The sequence below is a fragment of the Mirounga angustirostris genome, unplaced genomic scaffold, assembly GCF_029215605.1.
Source record: "Mirounga angustirostris isolate CCGP_5_RB_7025 unplaced genomic scaffold, mMirAng1.0.hap1 SCAF_11, whole genome shotgun sequence".
Taxonomy (NCBI): Eukaryota; Metazoa; Chordata; class Mammalia; order Carnivora; family Phocidae; genus Mirounga; species Mirounga angustirostris.
In genome coordinates this window covers 87,180,266-87,193,987 of record NW_026991719.1, presented here as the reverse complement: position 1 = coordinate 87,193,987, position 13,722 = coordinate 87,180,266, and the positions used below count along the sequence as shown (strand labels likewise).

Below are 13,722 nucleotides of genomic sequence, written 5' to 3'. Positions count from 1 at the left end.
GCTTGTTAGTTAGAGGATGTGATGGAAGGATTTGCAGAGATGGAGAAGAGGGGGTCACTAGAGGCTGGGGGGACAGCAGAAAGTTGAGTGCGGAGAGAGGAGTGCACTCTGAGTGGGGTACAGCGGGGCAGGGAGAATGAGGAGAATGATGGAGTTTGGGGGTCAGGAAGAAATAGGTCAGAGGGATTTTATACATATATAGGATTATGTATAGCATCTGTATACATGGGGAAGCTCAGCTGTTGTGGAAGGCAGGCCTCGGATACCAGGAAGAGAGAGTTTCTATTTGGTACTGTAAGCAAAAGGGAGCTATTAGAGGCTCTTGAGCAGGGAAGTGACATGATGAAAGATGTTTTAAGGAGATTCCTTTGGCAGCAGCTTGAAGGATTGCTTGGTGGGGAAGGGGAGGCCGCATGCAGAAGGACCAGGAGGGAGGCTGCTGCAGGAATCCGGGTGTGAGGGAACGAGAGCGTGGGCTATGACAGCAATCGTGGGAATGGTCAAGAAGGCAGGGATTCGTGAGGCACTTGTGAGAGATGAACTGCCAAGACATGGTGGTGACTGATGGGCATGAGGAGGGGGTGACTGATTCCAAGGCTCAGCCCGCGGGCTATGAAAAGAATGATGGTGTCACTAATAGAGACAGAGATCCAGGAAAGGGCTCAGGGCTGGGGATCGGCATGGAGGGGAAGGCTGGAGAGGAAAGACCCTGAGTTTGCTTTTAGCTGGGGTGAATTTAAAGTGATGGTGAACTCCGAAAAGAAAATGTCCTTAAAGGTAATAATGAAGTGGATCTGGAGCTCAGGTTAAAGGCCAACCTTTATCATTTCCAGTGATCACCCAGAATTCCAAAGCGGGACAAGCTGCATTTAGATTGAGTGTGGAAACCTCTGGGGGCGGGGGAGGGGGGAGGACAAAAGCAGACCCAGCAGCCAATTTTGGTTTGGACATTGCGGGCGACGGATTCTAAACTGTGTGGCCACAGCAGGCTGGCGGGTCTGTTTAAAAAGCCCCCTCCTGGGGCGCCTGGGTGGCTCTGTCGGTTAAGCATCCAACTCTTGGTTTCAGCTCAGGTCAGGATCTCAGGGTCCTGAGATTGAGCCCCGCCTGGAGCCCCGCCTGGAGCCCCGAGCCCGGTGTTGGGCTCCACACTCAGCTAGAAGTCTGCTTGGGATTCTCTCTCTCCCTCTGCTTCTGCACCTCCCCACCCCTCACGCGTTGGCGAGCATGCACATGCTCTCTCATTCTCTCTAAAATAAATAAATAAATAAATAAATAAATAAATAAATAAATAAAAATCTTTTTGAAAAATCTTGTTCCTTTTTCTCTGTCAGTGAGTGATTTTTCCTACATATTAGAAAGATTACAGTTCAACTGTAGGGGACGAGATGAATATAGAACAACACTCCCTTTATTAATCATATCTGCAGTTCTCGGTGATTTCACTGATGGTGGCAACAGAGCCGGCCTGACACACAGCGCCCTCACCAGCCTGGTGAGTAGCTGGTCTTCAGAGTCCCAGCCCTCAGAGTCCAGACTTCTGGCCACCCTGATATGGGATCAGAGGCAGGGCCCATTAAGAAGTAATCTTTTTACCTCAGTTTCCCCTTGTGTCACCTGGAAAAAGCATGGGTAGCTGACTTGCTTGGGTCTGGGTTCGAAGTGGGAAGATAAACAGAACAATTACTGAAGGGAAAACTGCAGATATGAAAGACAAAGCTTGGGAGAGAAACAGTGAGCGCACACTGCAGCAGGACCTTTAAACTGAGAGGTCTCGGTTGACTGGTTGACTCCCATGCCAGTTGTCACCACCATGCCATCCTCTTGCCACTTTTAATAGGCTTTTCCATGCAAAGGGTCATAAATAGGACAACTGCCCCAGTCAATGACTTGCATTCCCTCTTTCCAATCTCCAACCTCCATGAGCATCTTCCACTTGAGATACCCGCCCACTTCTCAACCACCCTCCTTCCAACCGTCACCCCTACCTCAAACCAGCAACCAGAAGACTGATCAGAAATCTGAACAGAAATCTTCAGCAGGGAGATGCTGCTGAAGAAATCGCTGGTGGACAGACTATGCAGTGTGTGTGTGTGTACGGGTACACGTGTGAGTGTTCATCCACCAATCTAGCCATCTGTTCCCCTCTTTTCCCAGTGGGTTTGGATCAGAAGCAAAGAGAGGCCTGTTTGGGTGGTCCTACCCCCAGAGCTGAGCTCCCTTGGTGGTTAGGAGCCCACAGCCTGAGCAGACTTACGCTCCACTCATTCATCTTTAGAAGACATCATTCCCTCCCCCAAGAAGAACCGGTAAGAGAAAGGGGGGTAACATCCCACAAATATCCCTTTATCTGCAGTTCTCTATGTCCTTCCGATCCAGGGATGAGGGGCTGGGCCCAGACACCCGCCCGGGGCTGACCTTCAGTGGGCTGGGCAGGGAGGGGAGAGCTGGTGGGAGAGCAAAGGAGCAGGCAGAGCCTCTACCATCACCCTCCCACCCACCTGTGGGCTCCCCGCTTATTTCTCTCCTAGCAGCTGTAACAGCAGGGCTCCAGCCGGCCTTAAAGTGCTGTGGCAGCTCTCCCCATGCTCTGGCACAGGTGTGACCTCCCCCGGGACCATCCCAAGTGCTGAGAGGAGTTTTCAAAACCGATTCTACCAGGGAAGTTGAAAGGTGTCTCTTCGCTCTCAGCAGCCCTCAGGGGTCCTGGGAGCTTGAAATGGACAGCCCCTGCCTCCAGCCTCCCTGTGGGGGGTGCAGTATCCCAGATTCCCCCTTGCTCACTCCTTCCTGTCCTTGGGGGTCCTGGCACTGAAGGCCCCAGGTGCAAATCTACTTGACCTGGGATGGTTAACTAAGATTCACCCATTGTTTTCTCAGCTCGCCTGAAATTCTGCCACGTGGGGGTCCCGTGGGGCAAAGAATGTGTGAGTACTGGGAGTAGATGAGGCGAAAACCAGTCAAGGGAATCCACCTGGTGGTTTACCAGCCATGCGGAAGCCCCAGGTGGACTTTTGGGTCTGGGCCTCCTCTCTCTGCCCACTGCCACCACTCCAACTCCCTCTCACTTGGAGTGCTGTAGTAGTTTACCAGCTGGTCTCAATCCCTCCTTGTTCCACTCAAGTGGCTTCCTGTCGGGTGGCTAACCATCCTGAAACACTTCGCATTAATTGTCCAACAGCCCTCCGGGGTCTCTTCCAGTCCAAACTCCCCACGCTGACATCAAAGGCCCTCCAAATCCAAGTGCCCCTTACCCAGGAGTCCGTTTTCCTCACTGTCTTCTCCCTCAACTGTGCCTCTCCCTCGGAAGCCTGTTCCTCTGTTAGTCAACCATCTCCATCTCACACGTTATTCAAAACCTAACTCAAGTTCAGCCTCTTCTGGAAAGCCTGCTCCCTCTGTTCCGGCCCACGCTGCTCCCTCTCTGTGCCCTGAACCCCTACGGTGCTTACAGTTGAGAGCACATAATATAGCACGTAATTGTTTTCCAACTTTTATTATTCTTAGTTGCTTCGTATGAATAAGTATTACTTTTCTGTTAAATTATGAATTTCAAAAGAGCAGGCCCTTTGCTCTCCCCGTTTCATCATAACATGGGCATTGGGCTAGACCCAGGGGTTCTCAATAGACTCCTGTTCCCTTGCCTTAACTCCAAAATGAAGGAAGGATGAGATGAATGAAGGCCCTCTGAGGATCTTCTCTGTCCATTCCCTCCCCTTTCGCAAAAGATGTTCCAGGCAGTCGAAGAATGGAGGCTGCCCAGAGAGGCCTAGCCAGCCAATCAGCTGTTGGATCTCTAGTTTTCAGTACACTCCCACCTCCTAAGGCTTTCTGAGCAATCAATAATGCTGCTTAAGTGATCAATCTGAGACACAATGGGCTGCAGGGGCCAGTGTTTGATTAGCTCGAGGGAATAAATGTATGCTGGAGGAGACAGAGCAGGGAGGGAGAAACAGAAGAGAAAGCAGGAAGAAAGAAGAGCTGGGGGAAGGGAGAGGGAGAGCTTTTATGAATGTGAATATGATAGAATGTTGCTGAGAGAAGTTCTCACCTGATTGATTCAACAGCAAGTTCTTACTGAGGCAACTAAATAATCTGAGGTCTTTCTCAGAGCCCACCGAATATCCCAGGGCTGCCGGGTGATCTTTGACCTTGGCAGGACCACTGTTGCCACTGGCCACTGAGGGCCTAAGAGGCTGAAGGCTATGTAGCAGATGGAGAGGTGGGTGTGGGATGGAGACTTCAGGGGACCCCAAGGGAAGTCTTGGGCCATGAGCTGTGCTCATTGGCAGGGTCTACAGAAATCCCAAGCCCTGGCATCCTTCGGTCCTCCACCCAAGACTGGTGACTCTGATATCCATGATGATCTGGGACAGTTGGCCAATCTGCAAGAGTGCTAATAGCATTACCTTCTCTCTGTCCATTGGTGTACATACTATCCTTCCTCCCAAGGCTCTGGGTCTGGAAATTCAATTATTTGGCCATTAACAAAAAAGAAGGAGGCTCTTTCTGATTTTTTTCTGGAGGGCTCAAACTAGCTATAGCACTAATCAAAATTTTTTCTGGAAAAGATAGTGTTGTCTGGAAAAAAACAAAAAACAAAAAACAGAGCAGATGGCTTATTACTGGGAGAAAGAAAGGTCCTCCTTTAATCTAACCATGATTCCTGCTGTTCTCATTAAAAACCCATCCTTCACATATAATGGTATTACTACTCCCCTCATCACACAGGCTCAAAGCCTCGGAATCACCTCTGACTCTTCTTCTTTCCTCATCCCGCTCATCCATTTGGTAGGCAAATTGGTTTTTTTCTACCTCCAAAATTGATCTATCCATCTCCCTTCTATCCCCATCCAGCTATTGTAAAACCAGCCTTCATGCCTCCAGGATGGCCCCCTTTCAATCGTCAAAGGGGAAGAAAAGAAAAAGAAAAATGAGCCAGAATCTAATCAAGCCTAGAGCTCATTTCCACTTACAAGAGAAACAGGGAATAGTGGAACAAGCTAAACGACAAGAGGAAGCAAATGGACCAGAAGGTAGGACAGTATACTCAACAACTAGCCTGCCTTCTCTAACAAGTCAAATAGAGAGGACTTTTGAAAGGACCTCAAGATACATAATGACCAAATGAAATGTGTTGGGCTTTTTTGGGTCTTGATTCTAACAAGCCAACTGTAAAACATGTTTTGAGATAACTGAGGACATTTGATTATGGACTGGACAACAGATAGTACAAAAGCATTATTGTCATTTTGGTCCGGTGTGTTAATGATATGTGGTTATGTGAGAACATGTCTGTTTTTTAGAGATGCATAGAGAAGTATTTGGGGTGAAGTGACATGATTGACATCCAAATTTTGTTTTAAAACAAAGCAAAGGAAACAAAGGATAAAGGAAGCAAATATGGCGAAGTCCTGATAATTAATGTGGATAATGGGTAAATGGGGTTATTATGTATTTTCTCTATTTCTTTGAGAAATGATCATAATAAAAAGTAAAGACAATAGTCACCCACTGTACCCCAGTCCACCTTTCTAGCTTTATCTTCCACTCCTACCTCATTTCTCTGTGATTAGATGACACAGCTACTCTGCATTCGTGCCCATGTGATTCCTGTCTGAACTTCATCCCTTCGCTTACTCACGAATTCATTTGTTTTCTCAGCAAATATATATCGAGGACCTCTTAAATGCACTAGGCACTGTAAATGCAAAGTGACTGAGACCAAGTAAGACGAGGGACCTCCTTCATCTTTATGTCCTCCCCACAAGCAACACAGCACCTTGCACAAAACAGGTGCTCAGTAAATGCTTCTTGAACTGATGTGCAGAGGGAGACATGATAGAATCTCACTCTAATAGGATCCAACAAATACTCAATCCCACCTAACAGATGCTTAGTGAATACCTACTATGTGTGAGGCATTGTGTGCTATGGGGATAAAAAGAAGGCGAAAAACACCAGGCTTTTTTCCTTCATTGAGCTTATAATGTAGATAAGACGTATGAATATGAGAAGTTACATTTGTGTGTGAAGAACATACGAGTTAATGATTCAAGCAATAAGAGTGGGGTGTACCAGTGATGTACCTGCCAAATGTATTTTAGAGCCAGTAAGTGCAGGAGGAGTTCACAGTGGGGAGAGAGGTCACTTCAGTCTAGAACAATCCAAGAAGATTTCACAGAGGAGGTGAATTTGACTGTAGCATTGAAGGATGACGGGTACAGTGGTATTGGATAGGAGGGAGGCAGAGGCAAAGAGGAAGGGGTACACCTGGTGAGTGGAATGGCATGAACAAGAGCACAGGTGCCAAAAAATGTACAAAAGACATGTTTTAGAGACCCTGAGGAAAGAAATTTGGCTGCAGTAGAGGGTCCAGGAGGGACTATTGCTACCGAAGCAGAAGCTCACATGGTGGGACCTGGGAATCTGCAAGTGATTTTGAGAGACACTAAAATTTGAGAATAAGTGATGGGGACAAAGAGTGGGAAATGAAGCTCTGAGAATTTACAGCATTTGGCCCACTCGAGAAGAGTCTTGAATGTCAAGCGAAGGAAGCTGAAATTTATCCCACAGGCCGTCAGGTATTACGCCTCAGAGGTGTTTGTCGGAAGCATCATGAATAACAGGGATTTGGGAATATTAATGTGGCAGGTGTGGATATTACAGACTGGCATGGAAAGAGACTAGGGGGTGGGGTGGAACGGGGTAGAGCCGGATGATTCCGAGGCTTCTAGAAGGCTTGTATAACAGAGGTCAGAAGAGCAAGTCGTCTTTGAGACATAATGAGATGAGTCTGTGAATGTCGAGTCTGACATGATAACCACCTATCCAAGGGGAAATATTCAGCAAGTAGCTGGAAATACAGATGTGAAATATAGGAGAGGGGTTAAGTCTGGGCTAGAGAAGTGGGACCGGCCAGGAGAGGGGTGAGAGAGAAGCCACGACACAGCTGTATGCCCTTGGCAGCTGAGGAAGTAGAAAGCAAGAGGAGCCGAAGAACACCCAGATTTAAAGGCTAGGAGGAGGAACCAGCAAAACAGAGAACAAAGGAGGGGTCACTGGGCTGGAAGGAGACACAGAGAGTACAACCAGGCAGAGAGCTCTTCAAGAACCCAGGGATGGCTAGCAGTGTGGCTAATGCCAAGGTGAAGTTGAGGCTCAGGAAAGGTCACTAGCTATGGCATGCATACAGAGAGACCTGCTCATCTCATGTTCTTCACCACAAACGGGGACAGTGGCTCCTACATATAACAGGGAGCCTCCTCCCTCTCCCTCTCTCTGTCTCTCTGTGTCCCTGTCTCTCCTCCTCCTCCTCCTTCTCTTAGTCCTCCTCCCCCTGCCCCCTTGTCAGACACACACTCTGATTTCCAAGCTCATTTTCTGACTGCCCAGGGGAGTAAGGTGCTAGCGTGCTACTGGGCTGTTTGGGCTGGTAACCTTCCTTTGTAAGGATAGTACCCTTAGAAAAGGGGATGCTGTGCCTGTCATGGGTAGGAAATAATACAGAGCCCTCAAGATCCCTGCCCTCTCCTTACCAGCTCAGCTGAGTTGGGGGGAGGGAGGGACTGGAAAGGAGGGAAGATGGTACGCTTCCCTCCGCCTCTGCCCCTAGCCCTTGGATTTCCCAGCAGAGCTGCAAGTTCCGGCCCATTTTGAGTCCTGCATTTTGGTTGCTGATAATGCAAGAGAATGTTTTTCTTTTTTGAATTTATGGTAAGAAGGAAAACAGAAGTCCTTGAGAGAAGAGCCAGAACGGTTTTCTGCTGCGAATGCTAATAGCCTTAAGGCTGGCCCACAGCTGAAGCTAACTTGGGTGTGGCTGCCTCCCAGGGGCCTGTCCAAGCTAAGGGTCTTCACCCACCATGGATGGGGACTGTCCCAGCTCCCCTAGAAATGCTTGCTAGGGCCTTGTGAAGGCATGAACCTCCATAAGCCAGGCTTGTCTGCATGAGCCTCACTTCCCACAATTTGCTCCAGGTGTGTGTGTGTGTGTGTGTGTGCGCGCGCGCGCGCGCACGTGTAATTTGTGTGTGTGTGTGTGTGTCTTTTATGGTTTCAGCTAGCCTAGAGGCTCCAAAAGAACGGGGATCCTTTTTCTATTGCACTGGTGCTACCTTCTCAGGGGGCCTTGTCTGGTGCTGACCGCGGAGCCCAATCATTTCTGCAGGGTGGGGGTGGGGGGGACACAGAGGGCTTCTGTTGTCCTGCATCTCCCCGTGCTGCCTGCAAGGGCTGAAGTGGGGACTACTGCAGTGGGGCGGTGCCAGGCCAATGCCTCTCCTCCGCCCATGCCACCCTGAGCCCTCCTGGACTCCCTGCCCGCCCCCCACGACCCGCCACACCCTGGGATTGCAACTGTCTCCCTCCCACTCCCACCCCCACGCCCCAGCTTGTTGCCGTGGTCAGCAATGCCAGGGTTTTCCTGTTGCACTTTTTCAACCCACTATTGCTCCCAGAGGACCTCACTGGTGGCAAAATACCCCGATCAGGCCACACAGCTCCCTTCCCAAGCCCCTGAGATTGTGCCACTCACCCGTGGGTGGGGACGGTGCCCCTGACTCATTCAAAATGGGGCCTGCAGCCTCCTAAGAGTCCCTAGCCCCCTCGTTCAAGGAGGCAGAAGCTCCATCGCACTGTCTGAAGCCAGAGCACCAACAGCATCGCTAGCTTGTGTTTAGGAGGGCACTTGCACGTTCAGCGTGCCCTGCTAGTCTGCAGGACACCTCAGATCCGGAAGATGCTCAGAGCCAAGAGCCTGTGGTTCCCACCACCCTACCCTGGCGGGCCTCCTCTCTCTGGTGGCCATCAGCCCTCACTTGCAAGGCAATTGTGGTGGTGGGTGTCGGTGGGAGAGAGGAGGCTCCCGCTGCACGCAGCAACGAGTGTTTCTGTCCCGCTTGGATCACATCCCCTCCCTTGCCAGAATCCTGCAGTGGCTCCCAATTGCCTCTCGCATCAATTTAAACCTTCTCTCTGTGGGCCTCAAAGCCGTCCATAATTGCATCCCACCTTCCCACATCCCCACTCCCACACACACATCACGCGTAACTCCGGGCCAGACGTAGACAGTAGATGACGCCGTCCACAAATGCTCCAGCCCGGGTCCTGCCACAGGTGCCTGACAGCCCACCAGTGGAGCCATTCCTCTGCCTCCTTTAGAAAATGCAAATGTTACCTGAGAGGTGAAGGCAGTAAAACACTGTCAGCTCTTAACACCTTGGCCGGGCAGGGATCCTGCCATCAGATTTGACCGGGCAGGGAGCAAAGCCCTGGCTGAGAGGTCTCGGGGTGGGGGAGGGGACCCAGAGGCGCGGGGAGCAGCCCACGGGCGGGGTGTTAGGGACGGGGCTCTGACGTCGAAGCCATCTCTGTCACGACTTTACCAAGGGCTAGAGTCTGACTTGGCGTCTCTACTTCAACCAGCCAAACCCGCTAATCCTCCCCCCACCAATCTTGCTGCCCCCTCCACACACGTTATGTCTTATTTCAACTCGGGGATACCCTCATGCCAAGCTGCTGAGGTTGAATCGCTTCTCTCGCGTGGAAAAAAAAAAAAGCCACGAAATTGGGTAGAAGCCGGCATGTCTGCTTGGGCATGGCCAAGTCTTGTTGAGGTCTCCCTGGGGAGAGCCGAGAGCCTTCTGCTCGGTGGAAATAGCAAGGGCTTCCTGGGAAGCCTCTCTCGGCTCCCAGGAAGCTGGGAACTGGATTCCCTGGCTTCTGCAGTGAGCTTGACAGGAAAGGAAGGGGAGGAGGAGCCAGGGTCTCCCAGCTCACCGAACTGCAGGCCAAAGTGTGCCTTTCACCCCCTGTCTTCCAGCAGGGAAAACTCACTTGGGGCTTCTCTCTGGGTCAGCACAGATTCCCCACCCTCCACCCCTGCGAGGGGCGCCCCCAAGGGAGCCTTGGTCTTATAGCAATTTCCCCAATGCGCACGAGTCCAGAGACTGCCCCACCCTCCGCGAGAGCTGCAGGATGCTGAGACCACCCGGTGGGCTCCAGCGCTCTGCAGCTGGACTAACATGCCCACAGGAGGGGGCAGGTCAAGCAGAATCCAGCATACACTGTGGCCAAGGGCTCTTGGGTGACACCTGCAAGGGTGGGGGTGCCACCTGCTCCTGGGGAAAGGTGTCAGGCATTTGCCCCTGCAGTGGTTTCAGTGTGTGTGTGTATGGGTGTATGGGTGTGTGCGTGTGTGCGCGCGCGCGCCCGTGCGCGCGCACGGGAGGCCCAGGAGCTCGGGTGTGGAAGGGCACGACTATCAGAGTTGGGAAACGCTTTTTCCCCCCCCCCCCCCAGAATGGAGTTCTTAAGGGCCCTGGTGGAGGTGTCTACAGTAGCTTGGGGTGGGGGTTGGCTGTGTGTTTGTGTGTGTGTGTGGGGGGGCAGCAGGTATTGAATCTGCAGTAATGTGCAGTTGTCATGTAGTTTCTCAGGGATACTCTGAGACAACAGACACATACACACTCTCCAAGCTCCAAGCACCAGGCTGGGGAGTAGAAGTGTGTGTATGTATGTGTGTGTGTGTGTGTGTGTGTACATGTTTTTGGGCACTGGGGTGGAGGAGTGCGTAGCTCTATGTGTTTGGGTGACTGCTTAATTAGCATCGGGGTGGAGGGAGCAAGTGTAGCTGTGTGTGTGTGTGTTCGTATGTGTGTTTCGTCTTTGGATGGGGGTGACTGTAGCTGAGCACCGGGTATGTGGTGCGGCTGTGTGGCGTGTGTGTGCGTCCGTGTCCGCGTGTGAACATGGCCCCGGGAACCACACACATGCTTCAGACAGCTGTTTCTGGCAGCCCTGGGGCTCGGGCTTCTCCGGGCACCCCCGCTAAGTGGCCACCTCCCAGCAGCCAGGCCCCGTGTCTCGCCGGCTCTCCCAACTGTGCCCAGGGCCCCGGCGTACACACAAAGGCTCCATAATGAACGCGCTGCACTCCCCTGCACCCGGCTCCTCACCCTGCACCCCCCCGCCCCCGGCGGCCAAGGCGAGCCCGCTAAGCCGGCGACTCTCGGGGCAGTGGGCACGCACCCCGCCGCTCCCCCCGCCCGCCCAAACTCCGGGCGGCCCGACGCTCGGCGCCCCCCAGCCTGACCCCGGCTCCCGGGGGCGCCCAAGCGCCCGTCGCCACCGAGCCGGCCCGGGGCGGCAAGCTCCCGCCGCGACCCGCCCCTGGCCCGGCTGAGCCTGCGGGCGCGCCCCCCCCCGAAGGCAGCGCGCCTCTTACCTTCCTCCTCCGCCTCCTCTTCCTCCTCTTCCTCCTCCTCCTCCTCCTCCTCGTCGTCGTCGTCGGCGGCGGCGGCGCGGTGGCGGCGGCGACGGCGGCGGGACTAGGGCGCCCGTGTCCCCGAGCCCGGCACGGGCGTGGGGCTCAGTGGCGCCGGGCGGCGGGGCGGGCAGAGGCTGGCGGGGCGGCAGCAGCTGGCCCGGGACACGGGGAGCTGGCGCGCAGGCGGCGGGCTGCGGGCAGGCTGGCAGCGGCGCGCGCGGGCTCCTCGGGCGGGCTCCATGGCTGCGCCGCGGGCGGCACCATCGCCGTGGCTCGCTCGTCGCTCTCTCGCTCCAGGAGTGCGGCAGGCGGCGAGGTGACGGCTGGCCGCGAGGCGGCCGGACGGCCGAGGAGGGGAGGGGAGAAGGGGCGGGGGAGGGGGCGGGGAGGGGGCGGGGGAGGGGGAGTGCAGAAAGAGGGGCCTCTCCGGCGCCTCCCGACCCTCGAGTGCTGGCGTCGGTTTCCCCGAATGGGAACGCGGCTTAAAGGCACAGCTCCCGGCTCGGGTCACAACTAAAAATAAGCGCAGAATTGACAATTGGGGAAAGGATCTCCCAAGACACAGCCCAGCAACCCAGCCACCCCAGCCCGGCGCGGCCTCACTTCTTGAACCTGACGGTTCGGTGGGGCTCTGCCGGGAACTGCTGGCAGCTAACAGGGCAAGCCGATTTCCAAAGTGAACCCGGGAAAGTGCGGGGGTGGGGGTGGGGCGCGAACTGCGGAGAAGGGGCGACGGGAACGCTCGCTTAGGGGCTCCATTCCTTGGCCCCTGACCTTGCCTCCCCGAGCTCCCTTTGTCCCCTCCCTCCCCCCTCCCCCCCCCCCCCCCGGATTTGCTCGCCTTCCGCTGGGGTTGCCTTCCCTGCAGCTCCGCTCCGGGTCACCACTGTCAACATCCACACGCACCTTCTTGAGTTTCGGCTCGGCTCCTGCTCGCAGCGTCTCTTGCCCAGCCCTGGAGTGCGAGCTGTTTCGAGCCCAGGCCCAGCCCGGGAGCCCACCCCAGGAAGAGAACGATCTGCCAGCGGGCAAAGGTCCGCTTAGAGCTTGCGGTCGGTTTGGTGAGAGGGGAAGGAGGTTAAGGTTTGTGTGCATTTGTGTTCACCAGCAGATGCTGGGAGGGTCCTGCGCAGACACCCAACCCCCCACCCCCGAGGAGAGTAGCTAGGCACATAGCACAGTGCCTGATGAATGATCTCAGGACATTTTTAAGAGACACGCCGTGAATACTAAACATGTAGCAGCCAAGATTCAAGAAAGGCTCTTGGTCTCCTAGCTGCCTTCAGACCCCTCTGGAGGAGTTTTAGGGACCAAGAAAAAGGCCACTCTCTCTCTCCTGCAAAGGACAGCCTCAGTGGGGACCCAGGGGGACCGGGAACTTGGACCACCGGTCTGGGAGGGTGAAGTCGAGGCCAGGGAAGAGGAAAGCAGAAGGAAGCCAGCGGTGGAGTTGAAGAGGCACTAGAGATGCCAAATGCAGAGTGAATTTCCCAGTGTCAGGGGCCTTTTGGAGACAGAGCTAAGTGACTGACACATTCGGGCCTCTGCAGTTCTAAGGTGAAAAGTGAGCCCTCCTCAATTTCCCCTCTGTGCTTGGACTCTGGGAGGGAGGCTGTTAAGAAAAGGGGACTCATCCCATTTGGAATCTCTTCCTCACCTCCAGTTCTATTTCAACAAGAGAGGCTGGAGGGCTCCTGAGGGGCCATCGTGGGGCAAGAGGATGGTCTCCGTAAGCTGTGTGGAATTTCCAGGATTCAGGAGAAGAGCTCCCGGGTGCAGGGCTCTGTGGTCCCCCTGCAGCTGGGATCAGCAGTGGAGTAGCTGACTCGTAGATTTGGCCATCCATCCAGTGAGCACACTTTTGCTTTCTTTCCTGGCACTTCCTACCTTGAAAAAAGGATGGAAATTCCCTGCATCTGGATGGGGGTAGCCCAGGCTGGGAAAACAAGCCGATGGAATTATTAAAGACGGATGGTGAATGAAAATAAAGACATGCAGAGAGGAAAACACATAGTATTCCTGGCAAATGCACAGGCAGACCTGCACACAAGAAGATGCTCTGAGGAATACAACACACACACACACACACACACAGACATACACACACAGGGACTCACACACACGGAGTCACACGTAGGACCATGGAAATACTGAGCTAGTACAGAAAAAAAAAAAAAAAAGTCTAGCCAGAGAAGTGACTCAGACTTGATTTCTAATCCTTCCAAAAGAGAGAGGTGACGAGAAGCAGGGAAGAGTTGGCCTCCTGTCTCCAGGGATTGGAGAGGGAGCCGGGAACCAGCTGTCCGGTATGAATAATGCTATTTGCAGGCAGACAGTTCCTGGCTGGCTTCCTTGGGATAATGTCTGGGGAGGGGGGAATCCCCTCCACAGTCCCCTGATCCTTACCCTGTTTTTTCCTTATTAATATTAATAACACAGACACCAACAAGTTG

The 13,722-nt window shown here is 53.6% G+C and overlaps 1 protein-coding gene across 1 annotated transcript in view; it reads right to left on the bottom strand.

Moving 5' to 3' along the window:
- FRMPD3 (FERM and PDZ domain containing 3) overlaps nucleotides 1–11,664 on the bottom strand; it is a 125,665-nt gene extending 114,001 nt beyond the window's left edge. The window contains exon 1 of the mRNA XM_064574451.1: nucleotides 11,228–11,664. The gene's annotated coding sequence lies outside the window, so the exon portion shown is untranslated. The remainder of the gene's footprint in view (nucleotides 1–11,227) is intronic.
- Between the last annotated feature and the right edge of the window lie 2,058 nt (nucleotides 11,665–13,722).